Consider the following 8,984-nt stretch of genomic DNA (forward strand, 5'->3'; position numbering starts at 1 on the left):
ACAGACTACAGCATTTAGGATGGTTTTAATCACAGGAGCACGAAAACCATCCCAAAATTCCCCAGCGCCTAAAGAAATTATTTTAGACAAGGGAAAATTACCTTCTGTGGTTCAGCTCTTTTCAGGGAAAAGTCTAATGGTCTGGAGGCTCCTGCTGCCCTGAGTATCACCCAGAAGAAAGCCAAGTCAGGTGAAAGTCACTGCAGTAGGTCTCCCACCCGAGTGCACGTGTGTGCAATGTCCCCTGCCAATGGCTGAGCAGTGCAAGCGGTTCCCAAGGCCTCCTTGACATGCAGGGGCATTGTCTGGGTTACTTATCAGTGGTAACTCCCAAAGAGTGGCCTCCAGCCATCCGAGGCACTTATTGTTCATCTCATTCAAGGATTTGATGGGTGGGGTGGGGTAATAACCCAAACAGCCATTTGTCCCTGAACAATCAAGAGCAGGGCTCAGAGAATAGCCTGGAAAAAGCTCCCTTAAGAGCCTAGTCGACAGCACAGTGCCTGCTAAAGGGACATGGCAGGACAGTGTGTGAAGGACTGATCGCACTGGTGCAGCTGTTAGGCCACCCCTTGCTGTCTGCACTGGCAGTGAGTTGATGCTGAACAGCGTGGCTCTGAGCCAAGCTCAGAGCAAGTGCAGGCATGTTGGTGGAGTGAAAGCCAGGGCGCTGCTGGACGAAGCTGTCCCTGGGGACACGGGGTGCTTTGTAGACCGGCTAGATGGTAGCCCGTGGAATGTTCTAATGTAGGCAAGGTTGAAGAGAGGACCTGACGGGCTCTTTACTGGCGAACACCTGCCTTCCGGTTACCCTGCGGCAGGGAAACCCTCGCAGTAAAGCAGAGCCGAGAGCAGCCTTCCTTCGAGTGTGCCAGAGGTCTGGGTGTTCCCAGCTGCAGCAGGGGAAGCGCAGAGCCCTGATCTCAGGTCTCGGCAGGCAAGTGAAGAGGAAATGATTTTTGATGCTGTTGTTTTTACCTGCCACTTTTAAGCCTACACTTATTGTACATTATGCTTCTCAGCTGGGATCTTAAAGAACTGTTTTGTCTTGTCAGTTCCTGTAGTGTGTAGGTTTCAGAGTAACAGCTGTGTTAGTCTGTATTCGCAAAAAGAAAAGGAGGACTTGTGGCACCTTAGAGACTAACCAATTTATTTGAGCCTGAGCTTTCATCCGATGAAGTGGGCTGTAGCTCACGAAAGCTTAGGCTCAAATAAATTGGTTAGTCTCTAAGGTGCCACAAGTCCTCCTGTTCTTTTTGTAGTGTGTAGGATAGGCACTTTAACAGCTTGTAAGCCCTCTGGTGGTGGTACCTGTATTCTTTGCGTTAGAGGCAGTCTCGATGTAGCTAAACTGCAGGTTTGTATTTACTTAGTAAACACAGTTACTGCATATATATTTGGCTGTGCAAACAGTAAAAGAAACAACAACTCCCCTGGGCTGAGATCAGAAAAGATGCTCCCCCTGATGCTGACTCTCCCTAGATATGAGCTGGGGAGGGGAGGGGGGGAATGCAAGCAGAGTGTTTTCCAGTGGGTCTTTAGCCCAGGAGGTCTCTGCTGCTCATTGTGGGCACCTTAATCCAGTACCTTCAGGGCCAGATTTCCAAGTGCTCCTCACCCACTACCGGAGCCAGATTTTCCAAAGGGCTCAGCAGCCAACGTGCAGCCAATGTGCTGAGCTCTATTGAAAGTCTGGCCCCAATGTGGGTGCTGAACCTTACTGAAAAGTCCAGCCTTCCAATGTCATGTGCCCAGATGCCACATTTATGGGAGCATCACATTAATCAAATAAGTAGTAACATGTTTTTAAGCCCTGAGATTTTGGATAGACTCCATAGAACACAGTGACCCCAGAGCCAGGCTTTGCCAGAGGGTAGCGTTGCTGGACTCGGGAATCATGAGCACCAGGATGGGCATTATTTCTCTCTCTTTCACTTTGCAGTTGTGGGGTAAGTATTGTCTCTGCCTCACCCACGGGTCTGACTAATACGGAAACAGCTGGAAACAGTTTGACATTCACAAGGAGCTGGTCTTTGCTCACAGTCATAACAGATCCTTGCACTGACGTGGTGGGAAGGAAAGTTACAAGGGCAGTGCCCTGAGACCGGCAGGGCTCCTGTGGGCCAACAGAGCTCTTTAATTTTGCTGCCTCTGGTTTTAAAATAACTCCCAGCAGCTATTTTCGTTTAAAATAGCTTTTAAACTGCTGCTGTTCTCTGCCTCTGTAAAGCCCAAGGTGCCTGAAGATGCAAAACACTACCATAACTGGCTGCATTTCAACTCAGCCCTGCCACCTTGCCTCCCCAAGCAGACTGAAGACGGCTTTTTGGCTCCTGACCTCACTGCAGGGCTGTGGTGTTCTCTCCAGGCTTCAGTGATTTATCTCACAGATGTGCCTTCACCAGGCATCATGAGACAGGGAGTGCTGCCAAGCTGCAAGAAGTCAATATTTCCTAAGAAGTCAGTCCTGTCAAAACAGCCACCTGACCTGAAAGGGTGAATCCTCCCATAACACATAGGGGCCATCAGTGGCTCGCTCCTTCGCTAGATGGGCTGCCGTGCAGCCACTGTCAAATGGAGCCAACACTCACGCAGCATGTGTGCATTGGCAAATGAACCTCGGCGGCGTGGGAAGGGGCCAGGCTGTTCTGTACCGGACGCTGAACGAGCGAAGGGGACATGCATGCGGTGTCAGCCTGCCTGTGGGCAGAGCTCTTCCGGGGGTCTAATTACGGGGCTCAGGGCTATTTCAGTCACATCTGCAGACACAGTGCGCCGCTGGCAAAGGGGCCTCTCCCTGCTACTGATAAACAAGTGCCCCCGTCACTGTGCCACTGTCAGATATCGTCACACACACACACACACACGTGCATTCACACACTCACACACGTGCATTCACACACTCACACGCTTGCTTGGCTGACAATTATTGAGCCGTTCGTGAGAGAAAAGAGGGCTCTCGACCCCGAGAATCTAAACACTGCGCTCTCTCATATCACCTCACCCGTCGCTAGCTCTCAAAGCACTTGACAAACGTTAATTAAGCCTCCCAGCCCCCAGTGAAGTGGGCCAGGATTATTGTCCCGTTTTTCAGACGGGGAAGGTGCAGACGCAGTGAGGCGAGATGACTTGTCCACTCGATAACACTCCTCCCAGAGTCTGGAAATGAGCACAGGTCTGAGAGTCAGGACACCTGGCTTCATTTCCAAGCTGTGGAAGGTATCACAGGACCTGTAATGGCCATGCACAGCAAACAAGCCCTTGGCTATTCAGGCCAAGCTGAAAGCATTGAAGACTGGCTCCCGATGCTGTGTATTGCATGCCAGTAAACCAGTTTCCCAGAGGGAAGCAACTGGCTGTCCTTGGGATCATCCAGAGGCAGAAACGCAGCAGGCCTGTCCTGCAGAGAAACTTAGACAACCGCTGACTTTGCTTACACAGCAACCAGACGCGGTGCCCGAGCACAGAGAGCACTGGGAATCTACTTACTCAAAAGGCTGCGGAGAAATCCACCGCGGAGTCCCTGCTCCTTCCTGTGAAGTTCAGAACAGCTTCCTGCCGTCGGCCGCAGCCCCACAGCCCTCGGGCACCCTCAGGACCGACGTGCGTGAGCCGGCCTGTGTAGCGGCCGCTGCCAGCAAAGAAACAGCTGGTAATAATTAGTCAGAAACTAATTCCATGAAAAGTTCTATGTGCCTGGAAAAAGAGCGCACCAAGCCCTTGCCTGCTGCCCTGGGGCTCAGGTTTTATGTTTTGTTTCTGGGGAACATGACTAAGGCTGTGTCTGGCTGTCACAGGGAGTCTGGCTTAAATGCCTCCTTGGAGCCTCCGGATTCCTCGTTGAATGCTACACAGGCTCCAACCTGCTCCAAGCACAGCACTCGTGGGGGCTGACGGGGACAGCAGACAGTGCTGCCGCAGAGGCTTTACTGCCGCTAACAGGCTCTGCCTCCCAGCTGTCTCGCACCCTGCCTCGCCTACGTGAGAACATACAAACGGCCAGACGGGGTCAGGCCAAAGCTCCATCCAGCCCAGTAGCCTGTCTGCCGGCAGTGGCCAGTGCCAGGTGCCCCAGAGGGAATGAACAGAGCAGGGAATCACCAAGTGATCCATCCTGTTGCCCATTCCCAGCTTCTGGCAAACAGAGGCTAGGGACACTATCCCTGCCCATCCTGGCTAATCGCCATTGATGGACCTATCCTTCATGAACTTATCTAGTTCTTTTTTGAACCCTGGTATAGTCTTGGCCTTCACGCCATCCTCTGGCAAGGAGTTCCACAGGTTGACTGTGCTTTGTGTGAAGAAATACTTCCTTTTGTTTGTTTTAAATGGGCTGCCTATTAATTTCATTTGGTGACCCCTAGTTCTTGTGTTATGAGAAGGTTTAAATAACACTTCCTTATTTACTTTCTCCACACCAGTCATGATTTTATAGACCTCAATCATATCCCCCCTTAGTCGTCTCTTTTCCTAGCTGAAAAGTCCCAGTTTTATTAATCCCTCCTCATATGGCTGCAGTTCCCATACCCCTAATAATTTTTGTTGCCCTGTTTTGAACATTTTCCAATATATCTTTTTTGAGATGGGGCGACCACATCTGCACGCAATATTCAAGATGTGGGCGTACCATGGATTTATATAAAGCCAACATGGGAACACGCAGCATTCTTGGCTACCTGCAGCAGCCTCTGAGAGCAGGGATGCTGAGCCGGGACCCCTGAGGGTTAGGTGCTGAGGGTTACTAGGCAGAAGCTAAAAACATCACTAACTTTAAGGGGGACCTTTGTGTCTGGAGAAAGGTTACTGTCCCCTGACTTCCATGGGCAGAGAGGCCCCTGCACATTGCCCTGCTTCTTGATTATCAGAAGCATCTGTGTGGTGTGAACACGAGTTGTCTCCCTTGCACGGACCAGCTGCTCCCCCTTAGCAATGCCAGCAGCGTCATGATGAAGACCTTGGAGGGGGGCTCCAGGTAACTGCACAGACCCCAAGCAGTGAGGGTGTCTGAAAATCCATGGCTGTGCCTCATGGCTAGGTTCCTGTTGAGCCAGAAGGCCTCAGGGAGGTTGTTGGTTGCCACAGGTGTCTTAGGGCTGTTGGGCCCAGTGCTATAAGAGGAGAGCGTCGAAGTGCTCTGTCAGAGACGCTGACCTTTCGGAGAGATGTCCCGTCTGCCTATCTCTGACGGGTACCCAACGGTGACCCCATGGGCTGGGGAGAAGGCTGCACTGTTCCAGGTGTTGCCTTTCAGAGGCGGAAGGTCCTTCCTGTTCATCCCCAGTGCTGGCAGGGCCGGGCGGATGTTAAAATTCTCAGGGTACTTTAGGAAAAGAGGGCGCGATAGCTCCAGTGTCCCACCCCATTCCCGCCCTTCCTCAGGATCTATGCGCAGGGCTGGGGGTGAGCGCAGGATGTCTGCTACATTGGCTTGCATTGTTGGATCATATTAAAGAAGGTCTGTATGAAAATCATAAATGAGTTTGATTCCCCATAGTTTAAATTCCAGGGTATTACTAATTAAGAGGTCTCTTGGTTTTTGGTACTGTTTCTCTCCCTCTATGTGTGAAACTTGCAAGCTGCTAACTGCGTTAGTACATTCTAAGACAGAGTCTGTTCTCAAAGCAATTCACACAGAGAGAGACTCAAAGCAATACTCTGTAACACCAGAAACAGCACCCAGAGACTCCCCGCCCTTTTGTTGTATTAACAATTGTGATTAAAATAGAGATAGAGGATGTATGTGGATGGATGCTTGGTGTGGATAATAACTGAATGATCAGGGAAGTGCCAGCCTAAGAATCCGGTGTCCATCGACTGAAGAAGGCGTCAAGTGGAAATAACCCTGGATGGCAGACTGGAATCCACCCAACAGCCTCAAGAATGGGAGAACCAAAGAACAAGATAACACCTGGCAGCACGGAGCCGTCAGGAATGTGCCATCTGCCGATTGATTCGGCAACAGCATGATGAAGCAATTCCCACAGACTGGCATAGGAAGAAATTCCTATAAAAATGGACTCTAGAAAGTGAGAACTTTGGGGTCTGATTCTGCAAACCAACTTCCAGGAGCATCAGATGTGCATCTGACGAGGCCCTGCTCCCTCCTCATGTCCAGGCCACCTGGCCAATGGCTTGGCATGAGCAACTCTAAGGCTGGTAACTATGATAACAACCTTGCAGAACCTCTGTGTGTGTGTGTGTGTGTGTGTGAATGAATGTGTGAATAAATATGAGATTGAATGGAATGTTATAGCTATAACTAACTGCTTACTATGATTCTTTCTGTATTCACAATAAATGTGGTATTTTGCCCTTTTCCCTTTAATAAGATCCTGCTGGTTTTTAATTTATTGGTGTAACAGCATGGCCCCTGCACTGCCAGCACCAGCTCACCCCTGCACAGGGCTCCCTGGGGGTCAGGAACATGATGGGTGCTGGAGAAAACCCAGCCAGCTCTGCTCTCCTTCTGGGAGAAAGGGAAGGGGTCTGGGATCAGGGGGCGTTGGCTCGTGGGGATGTTACTGGATGCCCCAATCTCTGCCTGGCTAAGAATGGAAACTTTAGTTCTCTGACACTTGAAAGCAGACTTCACTCACAGCCCTGGCTGCAGCTGCCTCCTGACAGCCCTGTGCAGCGTCTCTTCCCCGCAGCGCCTTGCTACAGCACCCTTCCAGCGGCTCTCCCCAGCATCAGCCCACCCACAACCCATGCACCCAAGTTCCCAAGGCACTTCAAAGGAGCACCCAGGCAATCGGAGTCTGCGGTGCAGGAGGGTCTGAGCAACTCTCTTCCACCAGGAGCCGGCGGTTCTAGGAGCCCGTTCCCCATTCCGAGAAGGAAAATACCCATTTCCAAGGGCAGGGGGACAATCCCACTGCTGTGAGCAACATGACCTCATGAATAAATAAAGCAATTCTCCATCACAGCAGCTACCTCTCAGCCCTGTGATGGGGCCACAACCACCTCCCCTCCCAGTCAGGCCAGGCCCCATCCTGCTCATGCCAGAGTCAATAGAATCCGTGCCACTGGTTTCCCCAGGAGCAGGACTATGCCCCAACTCTTCTCCTAGGAGTAGGCAAAGGTGCAGGGAAAGTAACCCCGGCTGAAGCTTGAATTGCTGCCAGCCCTTTTCCCCCACAGTCTGACGAGAAAGCTCCAAGAGCTCCCTTTCCTTCCCTACCTTTCCAGCTGCTGGCTTCTCCCGGGTTTCTTTGGTGCTTCGACTCTCACTGCACTACCTGCCCCTTGCTTCTTGGAAAGCAGTGAGCAAGCCCTGCACCGGGAAGGGACTGTGGGGAAGGAAGGGGATGGCCAGCAGCAGAGCGGGACAGACAGCGGGGGGGGGGGAGGGGGGGATCTTTCCGAAGGCTACGAGCTAAAAGGAAAAGGATGTTTTGTAATATTTGGCCAGCACTTTGCAGGCAGAGAGAGGAAATCAGCCGTGCCCTAGGGAGCGCAGAGGCAGACCGCTCTGGCCGAGGCTTACAGATCAGCAGCTCCCGAGCTTGCCTGCAGTTCAAAGCCCCGTTCAGACCTTGTATCTTACTCTCGTCCCCCCGCCCCCATTAATTTTTTTTTTTTTTTAGCAGAGGCCCCATTGGCGTCATGCCATAAAAATGTGCTTGTGGGATACTTGGCAGGCAGGGCCTCTCCCCAGGGGAGAATTTCTCCTCTTACAGAAAAGGCGGGTCACATGTTCACCAGCCTCTGGCCGGTGAGGGGAAATAGGAGGGCTTTCTGCGTGGGCTTTCCTGATGAGTTTCTACAACTCACACAAAGCTGGGAGAGGAGAATCTGGTCCTGGTGAAAGGTGCATGATTTGATGGGCAGCCTGGGAGGTGGAGGTGCTTTGGTCCAGCCCGGGTATCAACGCTGCAGACCTGGCCCCTGCTGCCCCACCAATGGGCCTCAGGGAGCGAGGGGGAGTGGGGTCTGCTCAGCCTTTGGTCTCTTAGCTGAGCCTACCAGCAAAGGGGGTAGCAGATCTCTAACTGGGGGGGAGGGGTTCCTGAGGCGATGAATCCCCAGGGGTGGCTGTTTGTGGTTGCTGACCCGTGCCAAGTGTGTGCAGTTGTGTCTAGCTTGCTGCCAGGCTCCTTGTGCCAGGAGGGCAAGGGGCTCCATGGTGCAGAGGAGTCACCCAAGAAGGGGGGAACTGGAGAGCTGGCATAGTTTGTCTGCTCCCAGCTCCTCTCCGCCAGCACATGACACCGTCTGGCCCACCCCCCACCTCCCCTCACTCAGTCCAGGGGCTCCAGACGCTGCCCCACCCACCCGTTGGCTGGGCTCCCCGTCAATGGTGCAGGCACCTGGACTCCCGCCAGCCTGTAGGCCAGCATCAGGGCAAGTTACTCCAGAGAGACGGAGCCAAGCTCAGGCCTGGTGTCAGTGGTGGAGCTGATAGAGCGGCACCGGCTCCTAGCAGGTCCGAACTTGGCCCGTTACTGATAACCGTGGTAGGGCTTGAAAGGGGTCTGGGACAGAGAGGCAGGCACACTCCACAAGGGAGTCAGGATGACACTGTCACTGCTTCTCTGCCTTGGGGCATGAGCTGGGAGGCTCAGGGAAGGACTCCCCACCAGGGGAACATGTCCCACGCTGGCCCGCTGAGTTATGGGTTGCTCTTATTACTACCTGGGGTAGCAGCAGCCAGTGTCTGCCAGGCACTTTCCAAACACGTCAGGACAGTCCCTGCCCCCGGGGGCCCACGACGGATGGCGGCCAGTAAACGGCAGCACAGCAAAGAACAGCCGAGTGGGACCTGCTGCCTACGCCAGCCCTGCCTCTCAGCTGCGAGACAAGTGGCAGGGAGCTAAGGGAGCTTACGGTTCTCAGCGTTATGGCAGCACCCAGGGCCCCCAGCCAGGTTAGGACCCCCCTGGGCTGGGCACTGGCCAGACTGACAGCAAGAGACCCTGCGCTCGACCTTGGAAAAAAGCGCCCTCTGGAGGTGTGCGTTTCTGAAGGGGAGGAGTCAGGGTTCC

The 8,984-nt window shown here is 53.0% G+C and overlaps 1 long non-coding RNA gene across 1 annotated transcript; it reads right to left on the bottom strand.

The window, feature by feature from the left end:
- Positions 1-2,151: 2,151 nt before the first annotated feature.
- Positions 2,152-7,238, bottom strand: LOC141978257 (uncharacterized). The gene is made up of 3 exons (XR_012636359.1): positions 7,181-7,238; positions 3,490-3,631; positions 2,152-2,433 (listed from the first exon to the last, which is right to left on the bottom strand). It is a non-coding gene; the product is annotated as an uncharacterized LOC141978257 (long non-coding RNA).
- Positions 7,239-8,984: the final 1,746 nt, after the last annotated feature.

This window comes from Natator depressus, chromosome 26 (genome assembly GCF_965152275.1).
Source record: "Natator depressus isolate rNatDep1 chromosome 26, rNatDep2.hap1, whole genome shotgun sequence".
NCBI classification, from domain to species: Eukaryota; Metazoa; Chordata; order Testudines; family Cheloniidae; genus Natator; species Natator depressus.